Source organism: Saccopteryx bilineata, chromosome 2 (assembly GCF_036850765.1).
Source record: "Saccopteryx bilineata isolate mSacBil1 chromosome 2, mSacBil1_pri_phased_curated, whole genome shotgun sequence".
NCBI lineage: Eukaryota > Metazoa > Chordata > Mammalia > Chiroptera > Emballonuridae > Saccopteryx > Saccopteryx bilineata.
Genome location: NC_089491.1, coordinates 186,925,688 through 186,949,785, shown reverse-complemented (window position 1 = coordinate 186,949,785; position 24,098 = coordinate 186,925,688). Strand labels below are relative to the sequence as shown.

Below are 24,098 nucleotides of genomic sequence, written 5' to 3'. Positions count from 1 at the left end.
GGGCTGAATGGATGGGCCTACAATTAGAAAAGGAATATTGTTTTTTCTAATTAAATTTTCCTGAAAAAATAATAACTTTAAAATTGAGAAGAAAACATTTTGCCAAAGTCTTTAGAGAGTTACGGAATTGCTGTATAACCTTTGGACCCGACCAACCAAATACACCAGGTGGTTGTAGAAAGTTTGTTTCTATACTAAATGATGTCCAGAACAAAAGTAAGGCTGTCCTACAGCTGGTGCACTTTAAATACATCAACTTTGGAAACTGTCATCCTAACAAAACAAAAAACTCTCACAAGCATTATTTTTATTGTCTGATTTAGATGCTGAGATAGTTATTACAATATCATTATGACACGGATCAGAATTGCTGCTCTGGAGAGAACTCTAAAATGTTTCAGACACAAAAGATCCAAAGTAGTAAACAAGAAACTAGTATTGAGTAGATGGTGCTCCAAATGCATCCAGGGGCTTAACCAGCTTCAGACCACTAACAACTCCTCCAATCACAGACTTAAAGATAGCTTATGCTGTCTTCCACATAACTCTCTCTCTTCCTCTCTCTCTCTCTTTCTGTCTCTAACACACACACATGCAAATACAGATAATAGACTAAGAAGAGGACCTGAATTCATATAAGTGAACAAAAGCTTATTTATTGCTTTTTGAGAGAGGGGAGGAGGAGCAGAACATCAATTCATATTAGTTGCTTTTCATATGTGCCTTGACTGGTCTAACCTGGGGTTTTGAACTGGTGACCCCAGTGCTCCAGGTCAACGCTTTATCTACTGCACCCCCACAGGTCAGGCGCCAACTGCTTAAACATCAACACTCAGTGCCAATATTTATTCATCACAGCGAGCACTAAAAAACAAAATATGTTGGGGGGTAGGGGGGTTGTTTTGTATTGGCGTAAAGAGGGTCAAAATGTAAAGTTGTAAAAGCAAAACAAAACAAAACAAAAACACTGCATATGTAAGTGGAAAAGGATTTGTCTGGAATATATTTTTTAATTTACTTGTTATTAAATTAGCATAGTTAAGCAGTATTTATATATTTCTTCTGATAGGGATGGAGGCTAATAGCTCTAAGATGTGTGCCAAAACCAGGGTACAAACATGGTGTCCTGGAGCCGCTGAATCACATGCTTCTGCTTACATGTTCTCCAACATATTCTTCTGTCCTTTCAAAGTTGAATTTTATATTTAGTCTTTTCTACTTCCATGTCTTCAAAAGTGCTCTCATATTAATTTAAAATTCTTATTTGTAAAAAACAATCTTTTAGACCTGTTTCCTTCTTTTCTTAGGTCATTATATCTAGAAAAACGGCAGGAAACTAGAGAATCTTTATGGTAACAAAAGTATTCCCTGGACCTCCATGAGGTGGGACGGGCACTATTCTCAGACAGTGGTTAAATCCATTTTCTGTAAAGCATTTGCTTTTATTGGACTCTGGCAAGAAAAGAAAGGCTCACAAATTTACCCCAATGCCAGGGAAAGATGGCCAGTCATGCCGGTGACATGAAAGGTGACATTAGGTGGCACAAATAGGAACAAGAAGAGGCTGTGCAGTTTGCTGATGTCCAGGTACCTGCTTGTCTTTGCAGAAGAGTTCTCAGGTCCTTAAGCTGTCTTCCAGGCATTTTTAATCGTTTATCCTGTAAATTATTCCACAGAAATAACACATAAGTTCAGTGTTGTCAACAATTAGGTCCCCTAAATACTTTGTGCTAATGTGCATTTGACCAAGTCTAAACCCAAGTTTCCTATCCACTGCATTATAATTTTAGGTCTTGTCTGTAATTTTAGCCCATAAGAAATATGTATGTTTTATTTATTTATTAAAATTTTAAATCAATAATTTAAGAACCAACAATCAAACTTGACGATGGTAGACAAACCTTCCTGAAGAGAGATTTTCTTCTCACTGGACTAGGCAAAGATACTTTGCTGATATTGAGCAAATGTGTAGTTCTAACTTCCTATTTCCAGCTTCTTGTTAGATACTTCTACCTGAAACAGAAGAGAGACCCCAGAAATAGACCCACATATACACAGTCAACTGATTTTCAAAAAGAGTGCTAAGGCTGACCTGTAGTGGTGCAGTGGATAAAGCGTCGACCTGGAACGCTGAGGTCGCTGTTCAAAACCCTACACTTGTCTGGTCAAGGTACATATGGGAGTTGATGCTTCCTGCTCCTCCCCCCTTTCTCTCTCTCTCCTCTCTAAAATGAATAAATTTAAAAATATATATTTTAAAAAGAAAAGGGGTGGTAAAACAAGTCAGTGGGGGGAACAAATTTGTTGGAACTACCCAGCCATATGGAGGGGGAAATAAACACTGACCCTTACTTTACACAACACACAAAAACTAACTCAAAATGAATGACAGACCTAAATGCAGAACCTAAAATTATTAAATTCTTAGAGTTACACAGAGGATAAAATCTATTTGATATTGAGGGATGCAAAAAAAATGTCTTAGATAGGACATAAAAAACAAACTTTAATAAAGGAGGAAATTGATAAACCAAACTTTACCAAAAATTTAAAATTTGTTCTTAGAAAGATACTGTTAAGAAAATGAAAAGACAAGGCATACATAGTATTGGAAAATATTTGCAACACATAAATCTGATAAAAGGCTGGTATCCAGAATATATAAAGAACTATTACAGCACAATAAGAAGACAAACACTGCATTTTTTAATGGGCAAAGATTCTTTTTATTATTTATTGATTGATTTGAGAGAGAGAGGAAGGGAGGAGACAGAGACAGAGAAAGACAGACAGAGAGTGAGACAGAGAGAGAGAGAGAGAGAGAGAGAGAGAGAGAGAGAAACAGTGATTTGTTGTACCATTTATTTATGCATTTGTTGGTTAATTCTTATATGTGCCCTGATCAGGGATTGAACCTGCAACTTGGCATATCAGGATGATGCTCCAATCAACTGAACTCCTGACCAGGGTCTAGCACCATTTTTCTAAACCAATGATCCTGTCCCTCCACTGTTGAAAGACCTTTGTGTCCACTTTCAAACTACTATGAGATCCTATGTCTAATCCTGTTCTGCAGTGTACTTTTTTCCCATTCAACTTTTGAACAACTCTGATTAATTGAAATTTCTTTTTCATTTTAATTCAATATATACCCTCTGCTCTCTCTCTCCTATTGCTCCTTGATTTGCCCTTGAGAACAACATTGAATATGACTTCTCTCTTTCACATGGCAGACAACACTTCAAATCTGAAGACAGTCACCTGGTCTCCTTTTTCCAGGCCTTTAGTCATTCCTCAGATAACATGGTGGTCCTAGCTAGTCTTTGATTGTAACCTAAGTTGGTCCGTGTTCCTCTAGAGTGATTTGACTTTGGGTGGATGGGTACACAACACAATCAACAGTTCAAATGCTATATAGAAAAACCTATGCACTCTTATTGATCAATTTCACCCCCTTAAATTTAATTTTATAAATAAAAATAAATAAATAAGGGTATTAAAACAGAAGATGGAATTATTGTCTCCTCTTCTGCTGCTCTACTTCTATATAGAACAGCTTAATATGCCATTTATCTTTTTAGCTCCAAAGCTGATGTATACTAACTTCAAGTAAATTTAAAAACTTAGTTTTTTTTTCCCAAATAAATATTTATGACACCACTGGTTACCTGAAGAGGAGGTGGCCAAAGGAAGGAAGAGGGTGAGTGTTGAAGGTAGGAAAGAATGTTTTCCTTAGAAATTCTGCCTGTTTATTGAACGTTTACTGTTCTTGATAGCAAATGCAGGTCATTTCCACACCCACGTCTCCCTTCAGGTCTCCTATCAGTTACTTACCAAACTTTATAATAAGTAATTGCCATTTCAACAATCAGCCTAGACATACAACATACAATCTGACACCTCCTCTTCTATCCCTGATAGCTCTGGGCACCTGTGGTGTGCAGGCAATGTTGGCAATTGCCATAAAATACACGTATCTAGATCTGGTCAGATAGCTTGGCTGGTTAGAGCATTGTCCTGATGTACAGAGGTTGCTGGTTTGATCCCTGGTCAGGGCACATACAGGAACAGCTCAGTGCTCTTGTCTCTTGCTCTCTCTCTCCTTCCTTAATCGCTAAAATCAATAGAAATAAAAATAAATAAATAAATTATTAAAATAAATAATGGCTGCCTTTAAAACACACACACACACACACACACACACACACACACACACACACACATACCTAGGAAATGCATTTATGTAGAAGTACTTGGCAGTTCAGACAATGAGCAATGAATAAAGGCCTTCCAAAAAACATGCAGGGGAATTGAACCAGAATGCAGTCTTCTTAATTACCTTCCTCTATCTAGCTAAAAGGTTAAGCTATCAAGAAGATTCTTGATAAAAGAGATGTGGCACTTTTGTTGCTGGATTGTCAAAAGTAAAGTACAATATACTCAACAGGCAAGTTTAAGGATTGCTTTTCCAGACAATTTTCTCAAAACTTTGAGGTATTAAAGAGGAAAGACAATTAATTGAACAAGCTTTGGTCCTTTTTTCCCTTAATGGCCAACTTCAGGCTGATGGGTTTCTACTCCTCTACACAGTGTTTCCTTCCATCACACACTTCACCAATAACACACACGTTTTACCAATATTCTCTTCATCCCCCAAGCTTCCTGTGTAATGTCTTTTACTCTTCTTAGAAGTTCAGTGCTGGCCCTGGCCGGTTGACTCAGTGGTAGAGCGTCGGCCTGGTGTGCAGGAGTCCCAGGTTCTATTCCCAGCCAGGGCACACAGGAGAAGCGCCCATCTGCTTCTCCACCCCCCCCCCCCCCCCCCCCGTCCTCTCTGTCTCTCTCTTCCCCTCCTGCAGCCAAGGCTCCATTGGAGCAAAGATGGCCGGGCGCTGGGGATGGCTCCATGGCCTCTGCCTCAGGCGCTAGAATGGCTCTGGTCGCAACAGAGCAACGCCCCAGATGGGCAGAGCATTGCCCGCTAGTGGGCATGCTGGGTGGATCCCAGTCGGGCGCATGTGGGAGTCTGTCTGACTGCCTCCCCGTTTCCAACTTCAGAAAAATAAAAAAATAAAAAAAAAGAAAGAAAGAAAAAGAAGTTCAGTGCTAATATTCTTGTACACAGAGCAACCATTCTTTCCCTGGGTTTCTTTCATGTCAATCCTAGTTAGAGACCTTAAGGTCTGAAGTCATCTCTTCTTTTCCCAAAATTATCCCCTAACTCTTTCCACTAGCTCTTTCCTCTTTTTTTAAATTTATTTTATTATTTATTTATTTATTCATTTTAGAGAGGAGAGGGAGAGAGAGAGAGAGAGAGAGAGAGAAGAGGGGGAGGAGCTGGAAGCACCAATTCCCATATGTGCCTTGACCAGGCAAGCCCAGGGTTTCAAACCGGCGACCTCAGCATTTCCAGGTCGACGCTTTATCCACTGCGCCACCACAGGCCAGGCAGCTCTTTCCTCTTTAAATAAGACCAGGACCCTCTGACATGAAGACTTTTGTTCAGTACAGCTGCACCAGCCTACTGCTCTCTCTTTTTGCTCACAGCAGCACACCTCAAACATTTATTCAACATTTATTCCATCCTTGAATCCACCACTTCCTCTATTTTCATAAATCTACAAAAATATGTCCTCTGAGAACTTTTGGTTGGACAAATTCAATAGTCTTCTTTCAGAGTTCATCTTCTCATATACTTTTTCTTATCTTATTGGGATCCAGCAAGAGTGGGAGAGAGTGCAAAGGAGCAGTAGCTGCTGGGAGCACAGGGCAGACCACTGAGTCTGGTTTCCTCTGCAAGGTTATTGTTCACTCTGTCCCTTAGGGCTTTTCTCCCTTGAGTCTAGTTATGGAGCAGGATACAAATGCAACAGTTCTTGCCCCAAATATCACAAATCTAGAAAAGTTTCTTAGTACAGGAAATAAATTATTTGCCCTGAACACGGAGTCAGAAATCACCCCAACCCCTTCTCTCTTCCCACTAAATATTAATATAACTGAATGATAGGTGTGCTGAAGTCTGAAATGGGCCTATTGAATCTCTGATGTCCAGACTGGTGGCTTGTCAACAGGAAGTCCATCAGCAGTTTTCAAAAAATGTCACTCTCACCTCTCCTTAATCTTTGATCCAGTGCCTTTGTTTCTTCCCCATCTCTCCGTTTGTGTTTGGAACTGAGTTTCCCTTGATATGGCTGTCTTTCAAGCAGCCTATAGTGTGTCCCAACACATTCTCCAAACCACACTTTAAAAGCAACAATTCCCTTCTCTTGTTCTCACAGAAGCACAAAGTGTAAGAAATAGCCCTTCATGAGCTGTTCAGACTCCCTTTCCTTTAAAAACCATCATTGTTGGTCTTGAACTTCTTAAGATCTTAAAACCAAAAAGGAAGCTTAAGATGTCAACCCTTTAGCTACATCACCTTTACATAATTGTTATAACTTTATTAAAAGAATGAAGAAAACTGCTGACTTGAGATGTGCTAGTAAACCAGGACGAGCAGAACAGGGAATCTGCGACAGAGAGTTAAACAGCCAAGCAGGTTACAGCCATCTAGTAAATCACAGAACCCTATCTTCTGTAACCAAGGACATTTAAGAGGAAATGGTTTTATACTTCTCCCCAACCAGAGAGTAAATAGTTTAAACACCCTGCTCAGGGTGCCAGAGAGCAGAAATCCAATTAGTGCCATTTGTGCCAGCCACACCCAAGGATAGATGAAACTAAAGGAATAAATCTCATTTTGGATTATCAGCATAAAGCTGATGAATATTCTATTGAGATCCTCCCCTGAGACCATCCCTAAACTCCTAGCCTTTAAAACCCTCAAGACAAAGGACCCAGGGGTGCTCTTTCTCCCGGGAAGATGCCCTCTCCTTTCTTCTCTCTCAGGTGTGCATCTCCTAAACTCTAAGGGTCCCCATGAGACATGCAATCAGGGGAGCCAGAGGCAGCTTGTCCAGGCTAATGCTCTGAACCTGTTTCTAGGACGCTTGTCTCTGACTTCCTAGGGAGCCAAAGCAGCCCCACCCAGGCTCTCCTGCTGCTTCTTCTGTCCTAGGCCCTTCGTTGTTCATGGTCCCCAGCTTTAATAAACATACTCTCAGGATCACCTAGACTTGTTTTGTGAAATCTTTTGTGCATGAAGAACCCACACATTACAGGCCGGCCCAAGGCAGACCCACTCTGGGCCCAGTTCCTTTCTGGTAACAACTTTATTTAAACAAAATTAAACTCTGTCCCAAACCACTGGGGATTAATGTGAATCTAAAGTTGGCCTACCAATTATTCAAGAGTCACTTTAGTATCTCTTACCTAGAGAAGTGAGTGTGATATTGAAATAAAGGAATTTGATTGTTTGAAGGGCCACAGGTTAAACATGAAAGTCACAATCAATACAAGAGCTAGGAGCTTTAGTCAAATTACATTTATTTAAGGTAAATATATATGAAAACTATGGATGTGAACATATCTATGGACATCTTCATGCATCTAAATGATTTGGAACAAGAGTTATTAACTTGAGGTTTGGGATCGTCTGCAAAAGTGTACGTTTTTCTAGTGCAAAGATTAATCACTTTCATCAGATCCTTAAGAGATTTATGGCCACAAGTTTTAAGAACCACTGTTTTAGAGGAAATGTGAGACTAAAATCAAGATATTATTATTTTATATATTTATAAATGCATTATGTAAAAATTACAAGTAACTTCCATTTCACCAAACAGCAAGATAATAATGTCCAGTATTGTAAATAATCATAACATGATTAGTAAGCATGTTTAAACACTAATATAGACAATACTATTCCAGTATTTTAGATACCTATCAATAAGTATTTACATTATAACCAAACAAGCTTATTAGGGAAGGGGAAGTTCAAACAAAGATTTTAATCTAGGTTGAAAACTACCAATAAAGTTACTTTTACTACTTTTAAAAATAACTTTAGGTAATTTTAAAGCAATACCAAATACAAATAGAATTGCCATTTAACATAGTTCCTCAGAGCATCTCATTTTCTCATATTAGATAAAAAAATAAATTATTACATATGCTTTATAACAGACTGAATAAAAGATATACTATGGAAACTCCTCTTGTAGCCAAATTATGCAGCCAAAAATCAGGTTCAGACCTGAACTTTTTAAGCTAGAAACCATTCAGAGGATTCCAAGAATAGTTCTTAAATTGCTAAAAAGCATCACTTATATAAATTGATTTTGGAAATGGATTTTAAAAACTAGCAAGCTTGAGAGTGCCATACACAAACCTACCAAGTTATTGTGCACAGTCATGCAAATTTACTTCTCCATTGATTTGACAACTATTTATTAAATCTGTGTGATATGCAGGCATTGAACTAGGTGCCAGAGATACAGCAGTAACTGACCAAAAAATGTAATAATACATGTATTTTTGCTCACTGTAAAGCGTTCCGGTACTGAAGTGCATAGAAAAAAAAATCAAAGTTCTCTTCAAGAAGGTCTGCCACATCTTAGTTCTCTCCTTATAAAAACTATTGTTAACAGTTTAGTGTATTTCCTTACAGACTTCTGTTTATGTACGTAGAATACCTTATAGTATAATGTTTTAAAAACAGCATTATTGAGATATAAGAGCATGCTGTGTGTGTGTATATACTATAATATTGATTTGTGTAAAGGGTACAAGTGAATAATTTTTAGTATATTTTTAGGTTTGTGTAACCATAATCATAATGTAGGTAAGTAGATTTTTAAATTATAAATATATATAATGTTAAAATCTACTTACACTGATTATGGTGATATATATACGTAAAGCTTTCACTTCTGGTTATCACTAACCCTTGAAGGTATTCTGTCAGTGCCAGCACGGACAGATTTGTGGTTACTTTTTTCTACAGAGGGGAATGTGGCATTGCTCAATCTCCCTTGTCAGGTTCCTTCGAAAAAGGATGCTGAAAGATAGCCATTCAATAGGACTGATTATGATAACCCTGTGATTTTAAAAGACAAAGAGAAGTTAGTTGATTTACAAAAAGTCTTAAGAGTCCACAAATGAGCTGGGGGAAAAAAAGTATAGATAATTTTTTTATTAAAAAAATTTTTTTTTCTATTTATTCATTTTAGAGAGGAGAGGGAGAGACAGAGAGAGAGAGAGAGAGAGAGGAGAGACAGAGAGAGAGAAGGGGGGGAGGAGCTGGAAGCATCAACTTCCATATGTGCCTTGACCAGGCAAGCCCAGGGTTTTGAACCGGCGACCTCAGCATTTCCAGGTCAACGCTTTATCCACTGCGCCACCACAGGTCAGGCCTTAGATAGTGTTTTAAAACATACAAAATCTGGGACATATTGAGTCTCTCCAAATAATAACATTAATAGCTAACCATTATCTAATCTTTACTACATGCAAGGCACTATATAACTTTTGAGTCTTCACAATTTCATGAAGAATTTATGTTTATCATACCCATTTTATAGATGTGAGAACGAAGGTACAAGAGGTCTATCACATTAATAAGCTAGAAAGAGGCAGACTGGATTCAGCGTGCACACTCACTCTTAACCGACCTGATGGGATGTGGGAGGGGTGGGGTGAAGTGCAGGGAGTAGTTTAGGATAAGGGTAAAGGAGGTAAGTTGGTGAGCACTCTCACTCATGCACTCATTCAATCAAATACTTCCTGTATGTTGTTCTCTCTCTCTCTCTTTCAGAATGTGCCTCTACTATGAGAAAAGTAACATTTCTGTTGCCAGCCTAAGGGTTGTTTGATTAGTTGTCTTTATTTGGGGCCGCCACCATTCTGCAGGGTAACTGATGCTGCTAGACTTTCTCTGCGGAACCTTCCAGGTACTGAGCCCATGCCCTGTAAAGGTGAAGAATGGATAAATCGGTATGATTCTGAGACCTCAGGGACAGCTTCCAGGAAGGAAACCTTGAGATATACATGGAGAGAGAGGTGGAGTCAATCTCTAGTAACCTTACATGCCTTTAAGAAGGGTTTTTATCCTAAAGGAAATGCAGAGCCATTAATAAGGAGGAATGGAGTGCCTGGAAAGGACATTTAGGAAGCTAAGTGTGAGTTGCTCCGCCCCAGACATCTGCAGTTCTTGCTAGTGGTTCCTTATCTTTGGATTTATGAAGTTAGTTGTTTTCACGTTTCTCAATCACAGTGTGGTCTAAACCAAAAACAGTCTTTTATATCTGAAATTCATTTTTGCATGCTTGATATTGTTAAGCATCCTTTCAGTGCTAAAGAAGCTCTAGATGCTGCTTTGTCAAATTTCAGACCTATGGAAAACCTGGACCAAAAAAAAAAAAAAAAAAGGATTATTTAATTTGGAGATACCCAAAGGGAGAGTTTAAGGACATGAATGATAACCAGCAACTTGCTGTCACAGCGAGGTCACAGCTGGGGTAAAAGGAGAGCTTGGGCCAAGAGAAGGTTCCAGTTAGGTGTGGAGGGTAACCGCCTTACAAGGGCTACCCTCTCACATTCCTACCAGGCAGAAGAAAGGTGCCCCTGCTGCAAGCATGCCCCACCACGAAGGAAGCTGTAGGGTAATTCTGCTGAAAGCCAGGGAGGGAAGGTACCAGCTCCCTCCGTCGAAGACTGGAGTTGGCTATGGGACAGAAGGAATGATTCAAACTAGCAATGTTCTCCCAGAACAGTTCCTGCACAGTTTTTTTTTTTTACATTAGTAAATAGCATGTATTTATTTATATTCATTGGAGAAAATTGAAGTATTATTGTAAATTCACAGTATTTTCAAATTCCTACTATTTTATTTTTCACATTATGAAAAATTGCAAACATGCAAAGGCAGACAAGAGCGTGTCATGAAACCCTGTGTCCTCACCGTCCAGCTTCATGTTATCAGCGCAGGCTAATCTTGTTCTCATTCACACTCCTGCTTCCCGGACCGGTGCGCAGCTCTCACTGCGCCTGTAATTACCTCCGGGAGCACCAGCGTTTCTCAGTCGTGCTTGCCATTTCAATCCCACTTCTCCTCACTCACTCCCATCCTCTCTAGGAAATAATCTGAAGACAAGGAGGCAGATTGGAGGAGACAAGGTGGCTGTCTCCATTGACAAACCAAGCTGGCTGAACGGAAGAGAGGGAAGCCATGGAAATCGGGAAAAGACAAGAAGGGGACCCGAGCTGCACTCAGCTCCTTCTCCACAGGAGCGTGTGGGACCTCCCACAGGCAGCTGTGGGGCCTTAGAATGGGAGGAGTTCCAGGCCTAGCACGGCAGAGCAGGGAAAGGGGCAGGCCCTTGGGCGGAAACAAACTGTGCTGCCAACTCTGACTCTTCACGGAAACACTTAAGCTGTGCTGCCGACTCTGACTCTCACGCTGGCTCCCAGACCGAAGACCACACGTTCTGCTTGGCTGGGAGTAACTGAAGGAGAGGCAGCACTGGCTGAGCAGAAGCCACATTCCCAGAACCATCCGCGTGTGGTGCTAACGGTATACTGTACTATTATTTGATTGACCAGAACCTGAGTTGGTTTACTCCAACCTGGTAAGCCAATATCTAGAGCCAAGTGACCCGTCTGCCTCCATTGTTTAATTTCCGAAACATGGTAGCTGCTTTCACAGTGGACACACCTATGCGTCCAGTCATCAATTCATAAAAGCCAGAACATGCAATGGGTTGACTGAACGGGCACAGAGCCATCGCTTCCATATTACATTGTATTAAAAGTTGAAAATTAAGCGGGAATATGTTCCTTACTCTTTCAGGCCAGATCCTAATCCATGAAATTGGCAATAGTAACATTATTGAAAAAATAAAGATTAATCTAAGAAAGTTGTTTTTAAGCCATAACCTTATGCTGCTAAAAACGAAAAAACAAAACAAAAAAAAACCAGACCTTAAAAAAAACCCTTTTTGTCACCTATTTCATGCTTTTACTCAATCAAACAGTGTTCCTAAATTTGGCACCCTCCAACTCTGCTTTGAATATTTTTCTAAAGGTTATCTTTGTCCCCCCCCCCCCCACTTTCATTTTTACAATCAGGGGATTTCCTGATTATAACTTAAATTTTTCTCTCAAATTTTTCTAAATTTCCCCTCCTGTCACTTTTCAATAGTCAGAATATCTGAAAAAACTTTTGCCTATTAATTTAGAAGGCAAGTCGCACAACAACACACAATAGTCCTGCCTTGGTTCCTATCAGACACGCTTTTCACTTTAGATACATCCATAAAGTAGTCTAAAATTTTCCATTTCTACTCAAAGCATTGCTATTAAGACCTACTTCTAGCTCTGGTCGAGTAGATTAGTTGGCTAGAGCATCATCCTGATACGCCAAGGTTGTATGTTTGATCCCCAGTAAGGGCATGTACAAAAACCAACCAATGAATGCATAAATAAGTGGGACAACAAATCAAGGTTTCTTTTTCTCTCTCTTCCTGTCTCTAAAATCACTAAGTAAATAAAATAATAAAAATATTTTTTAAGAAGACCTATTTAAAAAAAGAAAAGACCTATTTCTATTTGGCTCTTGATCTCTGCCTGGGGAAGGGAGGCATGATAATGAGATAATGGAGGAATATTAGTACAAAAAAATTTTTTTTTGAGAGTTGAGAAGCATCAACTCATAGTTGTGTCTCTTTAGCTGTTCATTGATTGCTCCTCATACATGCCTTGATGGGGAGGGGTGGATGCTAGCTGAGCTGGTGACCCCTTGCTCAAGCCAGCAACTTTGGGCTTCAAGCCGGTGACCTTTGGGCTCAAGCCAGTGACCATGGGGTCATGTCTATGATCCCATGCTCAAGCCAGCAACACCCCGCTCAAGCTGGTGAGCAAGTCCTCAAGCCGGAGACCTCATGGTATCGAACCTGAGTCCTCAGTGTCCCAGAATGATGCTCTATCCACTGTGCTACCACTGGTCAGGCCACAATTTTGGTCTTTTTGAGGAATTTGCTAAGCTGTTTTGTCAGAGATGTTGATACTATAATGATGAGATACCAGTAATATTTTCAGTTTATATAGTGCTTTGCTGTTTTTCAGGTCTGTTCACATTCGTTTGATCTAAGATAATCCATTGATGCAGACATTATCTTCATTTCCCACAGAAAAGAGAAAAGTTTGGGGTTCTTAAATGTCTTACCCAGGATCTCCCAGGTCATGTAACCCACTTGAGGTCTTAACTCTCACCAACAGATACTCATTTCCAAATCTATATCAGATCCCAGACCTCTGTGCTGCAAAAGTCTAACTTCTCTGTAAAAATTACCTCCTGGTCAATTTCACCCGGGTGTCCCATGGACAGGTGGGGATCTGAAGGACAGTCAGCACCAGGTGCTCCTCTTCCGTGTTCCCCGTCACAGGCAATAGCACTATGAGCCACTCGGTAGCCCCAGCCAGGAATGTGAGACCCTGGTGCCAGTGCACAGATGGACAATAAAAGGACCCTTGAAGAAGTTTGCTGCAAGGATGATTTAATAAGCAAGTGAGAGAGTGAGTGTGGGCAGGTCATCCTCAACGCTTTCCCCACCCTCAATTGGAAGATTAATTGGTCATGAAGTCCTGCTGTTTAAACATCACAAATCTCTCACAAATCCTTCCCCCTATAATCCCCACCTTGCCTCCTTTGCTGGACTGTGTCAAGACCAAAATGAGATTAATACACATAAAAGTGTTTTGCAAAGAATAAACCTCTGGGGGAGAAAGGACAAATGCCTCTGAACTCTGTGACTAAACATACCGGCCCCAGTTTGTCTACTGCCTATATCACGGCCTTCAAGCTAAGAGGTGTTTGTCCCCCTGACCTTGTTTTTTCCTCTGCGATGGCTTCCAGAGGCCCAGTGCCCTGTGTATGCAAATGCCACCCATGCGTGGGCCAACTGGCAGCTCACATAGACCCTTCATGCCACTTGCTGCTGGTCACTCCTCACAGGGACACCTGGCTCCTGAGAAGGCATTCAGGGCGTTGGGGAAGGGGTAGTTTACAGATTTCACAGCCACAGCATCTGACAACCTTAGCATACAGTAAGTGCTTAATAAATGTTTCCTGGTCGAGACGTTTAGTCAATTCTCCTCCTCATTAGCCTGAGTTTCTCTCAAAACTCTATTCTATATATTCTGCTTATGTTAGGGTCATTTATTCCTAAGAACTCTGACAAAGGAAAACGTTTGGATGAGATTGCAGGCCGGAATTTCCAAGAAGCTGCTCATTCCATTAAATGTACTGAGTAAACCAGGGTAGGCGTGGCAGGCTCTGACAGACCAGAATAGTCAAGTTGTACAGATACATAGTGCTCATAGACATACACCTAAAACAATGCATAATATTAATTAAGATACCTAAAGCACTGCCAATAACAATCACAGAACTAAATAAAAAGAATATATCACTGTGTTCCTCACTTTTATCTGCCATAGTCTATCAGTCACCAGATCTTGTTGCTTTTCTCTTTGAAACGACTGTTCAACATGGTGTTTCCCTTCCATACTGCGTCACCATTTCAGTCCTGGCCTTGCATAGGCCATCTACCTCCACTGCCATTAACTGGACTTCTGGCCTCCAGTCGATCCTTACTCCAATGCCATTTACCCTCAGTTTCAGATTAGCTTCCCCCAAACATGGATTTCACCGAGCCATCCCGCTGCCCCAAACCCATGCCTCCAGGGCCTCCCTAGGATTCACAAGGACAAGACACACCACTAGAATTCACATCCTTAGCCCAATTTGCAAGAACTTTTAAGCTAGCTTGCCCTCTTGTCCAACCTCTCTGATCTTCTTCATAGCAGTGACGGTGGGCTGCCCCTAACACCTACAAAGTTGTCATCCACAATGTACATGGCTAGGCTCTCCACATGGATGTCACCGGCATGCGTGAATCAAGAACAGGCTTGCTCTGTAGATGAGTGACTGAGGATATGGTGGTGACCCAAAGCTCCAACCAAAACCTGGGAGCAATATCAAGGAAGTAGGATTAAAAAATGATTGTAGCAGATGGGGGTCAATGCGGCTGCAGATGCCTCGTCCAGGCTGGGGCCACCACCATCATGCCAGGACAATGGGAATGCCTACTCTGGAGGATATAAGAGTCCAGGAGGTGACAACCAGTTCTGTTGTGCTTAAAGCTGCAGCCCATCACTCTGGAGCTCAGTGCCTGTCACTGTGGAGCTCAGTGAGATAAATCCAACAGGAGCTCAGCCTGTGCCACTGGGAAGGGAACAGCAGCAGTAGAGGAAGGCAAGCTTGTCAACGAGTGCACTCTGGACTTCTTCAGGCAGATGGAACGTCACTGTGCCAAGCCTTTCTCAGAACACTGGAATTGCATCGATTATTCTGGCCCATAGCTACTTTGTTGCTGGCGCAAATGATGGGCAAAGTTTTAGGAGTGTGTGCTGGACCAGCTGAGCTGGGTGTGACCTGACCTGGGAAAGTTGTCCAAGGTCATCAAAGTGAAAACAGACCTTTATCAGACAATACTTATCACTCAAGATCAAGATCAGAGCCCAGCTCTGAGGTAGTGTAGCTTGGAAGCCTGCCAAACATGGTGACTGCCTTTTTTTCTGGACCCTGTAAAGATGGGTCCATGGTCCACACTTAGTCACACGCCCAGAAAAGGATGGATGAAAACTCACATGCAGTTCTGAGATCACAAACAAGAAAAAGCTAATTTATATGACTTGTCAGTATACCATTTTCTGGCCACTAAAATACATAAAGGAAAAAAAGTGATTGTAATTTGGCAAGTAGGAGCAAACAAAGAAGTTGGTTCAGAGAAAAATTATGACTAGAAGTGCTGGCAAAGGAAACCTAAGGAGCAAGAAGCAGTGGACAACAGCCATCTGTTAAGTCAACCAGAATGTCTGTTGACAGGGAAAGTGATAGCCAGACTGACACTAGCAAACATTATAGACACCTAGCACTTCCCTTCACTAGGTCATGATCCCAGAGCAGTCTGCTAGCAGCTCAGTTTCCCATGAAATTGGCCCTGGTCAACCAAGCTGGCTGCCATTGTAGTTTCCCCTGAAAATCATTGTCCACATGTGTGGCTCAGTCTTGGTGAAGTTGTTTAAAGAGAGATTACTGTGGAGAAACAAAGCCACTTCCACTCCAACAATAACAATGAAAATATATTAAATTCCTAAGCTTGAGAGAGAGCTTCAGGACCATGCTCAAGTGACTTCATAGTGGACAGAGTGCTCACCTTGTGGGCATAGTTCCTACATCACTCTATGTGCTGTGTGCACTACTGTGAAACCAAATGGCAACACTCTCTTCATCTGGAGTCCATTTTCTCCCCAGCCACCTTTTGTGCTCTCTAGTCATTTTTCACCTACTCTAGAAAATTTCTTTTACTATCCCTCCTGGCTTTCCTACTATCTCCCTAGAATTCTCCGCTTTAGGAAGTCACCCCACAGAAATACTCTTTCAGGCTGGGCATGTGTCCATTGTAACATCGCAATACCTGCAGGTGGGTTTGGATGTGTCCACAGTGTAATACAGATAACTCAAACTTGATCTGGGCAACACTCAATTTACTTTTCCCTCCTTATGTTAGTCAATGTTGCCATCATCCAAATAACAAGCTAACCCAAACCCAGAGTGATCCTAAATCCTTTCTTGTTCATGCCATCTCTCTAACCAGTGTCAGACCTCACCTCTCCATGGTCCATCCACATTCACTTGTTTTGCTTCTCACCACAGGCCCTCGATATCACTCATGTAGACTGTGATGATAGTCTTCTCATTGGTTTTCCTACTGTATTACTGTTCTTCTCAAATATTTACATCCTCCGTGGAAATGCTCAAGTGACTTTTTGGGGTTATAACTCTGTTCATGGTATTCTACTGCTTAAAACCTCAGTGGATTCCCTACCTATGGGATAAATCCCAACAGGCCATTATGTTGTGCGAATCCACTGATTATTGGATTCCTGGCTTCTTTTTCAGCCTCATCTCTTCTCTCTCCCCTTCACCTAGGGTACACTAGCCTTTTCGTAACCAGGTCACATGGCTTCATTCTTCCTTGCCTTTGCCCACATCTGAAATTTCTCCTCATCCATCCCAACCCTCCACATTCTCCTGGAGAATTATTCATTCTTCAGATCTAGCTCATGTCACCTCCTCCAGGAAGCCCTCAGTGACCCACTGAAGCAGAGTTGATCATCCTGTTTTGTGAGGCCATTGTACTATTATTAAACTCTACATACTCCAGGCACGTAGTTTGTTTCCTGGACCCTCTCTCTCATTGTGACTTTCCAGGAGTAGGAAATGGATCTTACTTTTGTATTAACAGCACCTAGAGAAGTGTCTGGCTCAGGGTAATGGCTTAACAATGGATTGTTACATTGAATAGTAATAAGGAACCCACTGGCTTGGCATTGCTCCTGGTTCTGCCACTTGCCAGCTCTCACCGCTCTGAACTTCTTTTCCCTCAAATGCAAAATGGGAATGATAGTAGGATTTTTGTAAAGACCAAATGAGATAATACATGTAAGCAGCATAGTACCCGTGGCTTATATATAACTCAGTAAATGCTAGTCACTGCTATTATTCCTCAGGGCTCAGCACAATTAAAAAAAACAACTGTAATTTTATATGTAACTAATGTCACCCTATAAACTACTTAAGTACTTTCTGTAGTAGTCATTTTAAAATTTATATTGTTTATATTTGTCTATCTCCTGAATAATTCTTAAAGTTTGGAGAACTGGGATTCACCTGATACTTTGCAACAGGCAGAATTCTAAGGTGACTTCACATGACCTTCAGCCTTGCAGCCTCTCCTCCCCATCTGAATGTGGTGCAGTCTGAATGTGAGACTACTCCAGTGATTGTTAGACGCCACAGTTGACTTCAAGAAAGGGAGATTACCTAGGTGGGCCTGACCTAATCTCAATGAATCATTAAAAGTAGTTTTCTCTGGCTCGAGGCAGAAGTAAGAGATTCAAAGCGCATGAAAGAATGGACATACCCTTGCTGGCTTGAAGGTGGAAGGGGCTGTGTGGAAAGGTCCTGAAAGCAGCCTCTGGGACCAGAAAGCGATGCCCTACTGACAATAGGCAAGAACATGGGAACCTCAGTTACACGGTCACCAGTAACTGGGTTCTGCCAATTACATGAATGCTTGAAAGTGTTAATTTTCCCAGTGCCCTCAGACAAGAGCTCAGTTTGGCCAACACCTGGATTTCAGCTTCCTGACACCTTGAGTAGAGCCCTGGCTATGCCTAGCTGGATTTTGAACCTGCAGAAGTGTGAGCTGGTATGTGGGTGATGTTTGACTATTTGTGATGATTTTTGTTATGCAGCTATAGAAAACCAATACTTTTTAATGCCTCAAATATTGAGCAAAACATTATTTAACATTATACTCAATAAATTTTCATTGAGGAAACATTAATAATTTAAATAACTTTACCACCAATGAGGTCAAAATGTCAACTGGTCTTTTTTTATCAAGATAAAAACAAAAATTTTAACAAAGATTTTAATTTGAACACTATTCGTCATGCTCACATTATACAGTTATTAAGTTGCTAAAAACACATTATATTCCAGAAGCAATGTTTTTGTAAAACATGGAAAGAATTCCTTAAAGCAGAGATGCACTTAGACATAGATTTCATATATCCAGGGGTTATATTTTAGTTTTAGGACATTAAAAATCAGTTTGCAGGATATTTTATTTTATCTTTTTAATTTATTGTGCTGGCATAGTTTCAAGTGTCCCACTCAATATAACACCCTCAACTCCCAATCTGCAGGATATTTTACAAACTAAGGTAATCATCAAATTGACAGGCAAAATTTCTTTGCATAAATTATCATTACAAGAAAGATTCTGTATTAGCAATATTTCCATGTCAGTGCAGAAGGTCCTTAGAAACAATGCTTTATTGATTTGTTTCCAAAATTTTTTTTATTAGAAAACTATGGCCAATGCTGTGTGTGATATAACCCCCTATAGAGCCACAGTGCATATTACCTACTAAAGACTCAAAATAGTCATGAAGTGAATCTATGGATTTAATTATTTTCACACAGCATTTCCCATATGTATTTGACCCTGAGCCTTTGCCCTGAGGAACAAGTTGATATCCTACAGGAATTCGTTTGGGAAAGGCTGACCTGAACAAACTCCTCACTTCCCCAGAAAGAGAATCAAATTGTCATATTAGTAGGTAAAGAAAAGTTTCAGAAATTGAATTAAAGATATTCAGGAGCCAGAAAAGTGTTCTGTTTTCTATTGGCTATAGCAACTTTTCATCATTTTTTTTCTGGAGTCAATAAATTAGAAAATTGATATTTAACAACTATATTAAACAGATACTTATATGGCAAAATGAATATCCCTAGGAAATTCTAGAACAGTTTTAGTGATATCACATCTCTATTTGTACATCACTGATGTGGATATGTTTCCAAATAGGTGAAACAAAATGCTTTCTGTCATCTATACCTTAAAATTTAAAGCAGAAAACACTTCAGACTGACAAACTTTTTTTTTTTTTTTTGTATTTTTCTGAAGCTGGAAACGGGGAAAGACAGTCAGACAGACTCCCGCATGCGCCCAACCGGGATCCACCCGGCATGCCCACCAGGGGCGACGCTCTGCCCACCAGGGGGCGATGCTCTGCCCCTCCGGGGCTTCGCTCTGCCGCAACCAGAGCCACTCTAGCGCCTGGGGCAGAGGCCAAGGAGCCATCCCCAGCGCCCCAGCCATCTTTGCTCCAATGGAGCCTTGGCTGCGGGAGGGGAAGAGAGAGACAGAGAGGAAGGAGTGGGTGGGGATGGAGAAGCAAATGGGCGCTTCTCCTATGTGCCCTGGCTGGGAATCGAACCTGGGTCCCCCGCACGCCAGGCCAACGCTCTACAGCTGAGCCAACCGGCCAGGGCTAACAAACTTTTTAAAACATATTTCTAGTCAATGTTTTTTAAAATTTTATTTATTGATTGATTTTAAAGAGGAGGGAGGAAGAGAGAGAGGGGTAGAGAGAGAAAGAGAGAGAGACATTGATTTGTTGTTACTTCTATTTATGCTTTCAATTCTTGTGTGTGCCCTGACGGGGGGATCAAATCCACAACCTTGGCATATTGGGAAGACACACTAACCAACTAATCTACTAGGCCAAGGAAATTTCAAGTCAACGTTAATTGCTAAGGAGGACAGCAGGAGAACAAGATCAGGGTTTCAGATTAAGATTTTTGTGCTTTTAAATAGTATAAATGCTACAAGAAATTTCATGTATGAAATATGAAAGTCAATACTTTTAATTGAATTTGAAATAGACCAGCAATATACTTTCTTTTTTTTTTTTTTTTTTTTTTTTTAATTTTTTATTCATTTTAGAAAGAAGAGAGAGAGAGAGAGAAGGGGGAGGAGCAGGAAGCATCAACTCCCATATGTGCCTTGACCAGGCAAGCCCAGGGTTTCGAACTGGCGACCTCAGCATTTCCAGGTTGATGCTTTATCCACTGCGCCACCACAGGTCAGGCGCAATATACTTTCAAAAAGGAGGAACAGCCTAGGATCCTATCCAAATTTTTGTTCTAGTTCAGAGATTTTCAAATGTTAGCAGGTGACTTGGAGTGGTGAACACACAATACAGTGTATGGATGATTGTGTACCTGAGACCTTAACCAGTGTCGCCCCAATAAATACAATAAAATGGGAGGAAAAAATGTTAGCAGACTTCATAAAGCACAAATTGCAGGACCTCAGCCCCAGGGTCTCTAACCCAGAGGTCTGTCTGGGCCCCAACAATCTGCATTTCTGACAGGTTCCCAGGTGATGCCGCTGCTGATCCAGGAAGCCTATTCTGAGAATCTACAATAGTTCTTGGAAAATGTTCATTGGTGGTTTCAATGTGCGCCAATCTCTGTGGTCCTTTTTGGCTTTATAACTGTTTTTGGCATTTTGTTATAGGATACCCTTGTTCTGGCTCTACGTCTCAAACCCCATGTCGTTCTCTCTATGGGTATTGCCGCACACTAAAGCAAAACCAGAATGCTTGAAGAATAAAGTTGGAAGACAGAAACTTAGTTTACAGTCAATCAGCAGAATTTATAGGAGGAGAAATCTGGAATGTGTAAGTACAGATTCTCACTTATCTCCGTTCCAAACTCTTTCCAGGGACTGAAAAGTGCGGGGTGACCGAGTTGACTTTTGTGTAATTAGAGAATGCCCAGAAGTCTGCAACTACCATATTACTATATCCATCTTCCTTTCTCCATTTCCCTCTGCATTTGTTTAATTGTTTGTAATTTTAAGACCCAATTTAGAATCAGCCATAAAGGTGTGTTAGCAGAGCAGTCAAAAGCAGGGTCTTCTGGAGCCAGACGAATTCAAGTCCCTGCTCAGGAATGCTGGGAGAGTTCTTTAATATTTTTAACCTCAGTTCCTTTCCTATAAAATAGGAAATGGTACCTTCTACACCCCACTCTTGTTAGGCGCCAATGAGAACATGTACAAAAAGCAGTCAGCACTATGTCTGGAACAGAGTAAGGGGTCAATAAAGAGGACACAACTCGGACAAAATCTCCAGGCAAGTTCTAAAACAAGTGTAAATTCATTTCGGTGCTCAAGAAGCAAGAATTATACTACTACATATGTTTTCAGTGAAACTGCTAGACATGTCATATTAGCTGAGATGGTGCTCATGGTCTACCTTTAATAAGTATCAAATATTACCAGATGGAAGACCTCTGCTTCTAAGATGCACAGAAGAAAATGCTGCCAATTGAACTACAAGATGTTTTCTTATAACTTAGTTTTTAATTTATACATTTTAAAAGTTGCTCTTTTACACTTAAATTTTTACAACATTTCTTACATTTTGCATACATAAAAAGTGAAATATAGGCAAAATACACTGATTTAAAATATTCTTAAGTTGTCTTTGCATTCAGAGTCCCAGACTGCTGAATCCATTGTTGGACCCAGAGTCTGTGTCACTGCTGACTCACTCAGTGTCATCCTTTGTCCCATCAAGGGTACTGGTGATGCTGCCTTTCTTAAGAGAATCCACAAGTATGAGGCTCTGGGGGGCTGGGCTCTTTGCTGTCTATTTTTGATTCTTCTTTGAGATGACAGACCACATATGAAGACCTATCCTTTCTCCACTCCCTTTTCCATAAACATTTGGTTACTACAGGTTAAAAGAGTGCTTCACTCTTCCTCCTGGGATTTTATTGTAAGCAACTGACACCATTTTTTAGGTCTAAACACTGGTGCTGTTGATATTCATGAATATGCAGGCAATGACAAGTGTGGTCTGGTCCAGCTGACAGACTGTGGGACATCCTCAGATCTCAGATGTTGGTAATAAGTCAACCAAGTCCTGAATTGATCCTTACTGGAATTAAGCTGGGTTTGATCATTTGTAGAAAACACATCGTTATAATTAATGGCCTCTGCATTGCACTACTTGTTTTCCACAACATAATAAAAACAGTAATGTGACAGCTTGAGATAAAATTCACATACCATACAATTTATGGTATAAAATTCTATAGTTTTTAGTATATTCACAGAGAATACCAATATATCAACTTCAGAATTTCATCACCCTAAAATAACTCCTGGACCCACTAGTATCCAGTACCCACTACTCCTGCCAACTCCTAGCCCTTCCAACAATTTTCTTTTCATCTCTATGGATTTACCTACTCTGGATATTTTATATAAATGGAATCACAAAATGTAGCCTTCTATGGCTGGCTTCTTTCACTTACCACAATGCTTTCAAGGTTCATTCATGTTGTAGCATACATCAACTCTTGTCAACATTTGTTATTCTATCTTTTATGTTTTATTTTATTTTTTTTAGCTAGAGAAAAACAGAAAGGGAAAAAGGAGAAGGTAGGAAAGAGATGAGAAGGATCAATTCATAGTTGCTTTATTTTAGTTGTGCACTGATGATTTCTCATACATGCCTTGACAGGGGGAAAGAGGAGGAGGTGCTCAAGCCCAGTCAGTGACCCCTTGCTTGAGCCAGTGACCTTGGGCTTCAAGCCAGTTAACTATGGGATCATGTTGATGATCCTGCAATCAAGCCAGCGGCCCTATGCTCAAGCACATGCCTGTGCTCTAGCCAGCAACCTCAGGGTTTTGAACTGGGGCCCTCAGAATCCCAGGCCAACACTCAATCCACTGTGCCACCACCAGTCAGGCTGTTGTCTTTTTCATTACGGACATTCTAGTTGGCATGAACTGATAACTCATTGTGACAATTACGTTTATTTGTACTTTCACTTCAATTTTCTCATTTGATCCTGGCAACATCTGTTGATGTTCCTGATTCGGTAAAGGAAGCAAACAGATGGACTAACTTGCTCAGGATAGCTCAGTTAGAGACAGCATGTGAACTACAGTGCCTCTAGGTTCTGGTGTTACTGCTCCTCCACTCCAGCAGGTTACTCTATCCCTGGCATAGCTACCAGCTACAAAGGGAGAGCAAGAATGACAACAATTACATGTGATACGGGGAGGCTGGGCGGAGTGCAGGATGTAGTCCTGGCACTCTATGTTATATGATGTGGTACAGTGCACAGCGTTCACAAGACAGGACTAGCTGGTGAACTGTATTGACTTGCAACAACTCAGTAAGATGATTCTGACTTTAGGAAAAGGCCCAGGTGTAGCTTGGGAGGTCTACAGCTTTGCCTTCGCAACTGGTAGTAAAAGACTGCACAGTCCAGATTAGTCTCTTTTTGGACACATCTGTTCCTGGAATTATAACTCTGAGGAAGAAGAATATTCTAGGTCGGACTACCTCCTAGTAGGTATAGTCGACATAGGCCTCAGCTGGTAAGCAGAATTCTTTACTTTTTATGTTCCTGAATCGAGAGAATGAAAGAATTTTTGCTTACACTAACATTTTCTAATTATGAACTATCTCTTTTATGCCCCCCAAAATCAATATTTTTATGAAATAATCTCCTTAGAGGTTAAGTGTTACAGTACCACTCTTTCCTAGAAAGAGAAAATCTGCATGTTCCTAAATCTGCATGTTCCCAGTTGAGTGAGGGAAAAGGCCTTTAAAGGAAGCTTTCCTACCTCGCTGGTAAAACTTCTAATTAAGGACTAACACACTTTATTGGACTTATAGAGTGCAACAGGTTGATTGGTATGTCGTTTATCTTT

The 24,098-nt window shown here is 40.7% G+C and overlaps 1 long non-coding RNA gene and 1 pseudogene across 2 annotated transcripts in view; one reads left to right on the top strand and one right to left on the bottom strand.

Moving 5' to 3' along the window:
* Positions 1 to 24,098, bottom strand: part of LOC136325096 (uncharacterized) — a 131,696-nt gene that overhangs the window by 19,300 nt on the left and 88,298 nt on the right. The window contains exons 2-4 of one of the 2 annotated variants that reach the window (XR_010729202.1): positions 9,661 to 9,846; positions 1,902 to 2,009; positions 1,484 to 1,658 (exon numbers count right to left, since the gene is read on the bottom strand). This is a non-coding gene — a long non-coding RNA (uncharacterized lncRNA). The remainder of the gene's footprint in view (positions 1 to 1,483; positions 1,659 to 1,901; positions 2,010 to 9,660; positions 9,847 to 24,098) is intronic. The other variant, XR_010729203.1, reaches the window with a different exon arrangement.
* LOC136323764 (NADH dehydrogenase [ubiquinone] 1 alpha subcomplex subunit 8 pseudogene) lies at positions 14,938 to 15,529 on the top strand (annotated as a pseudogene).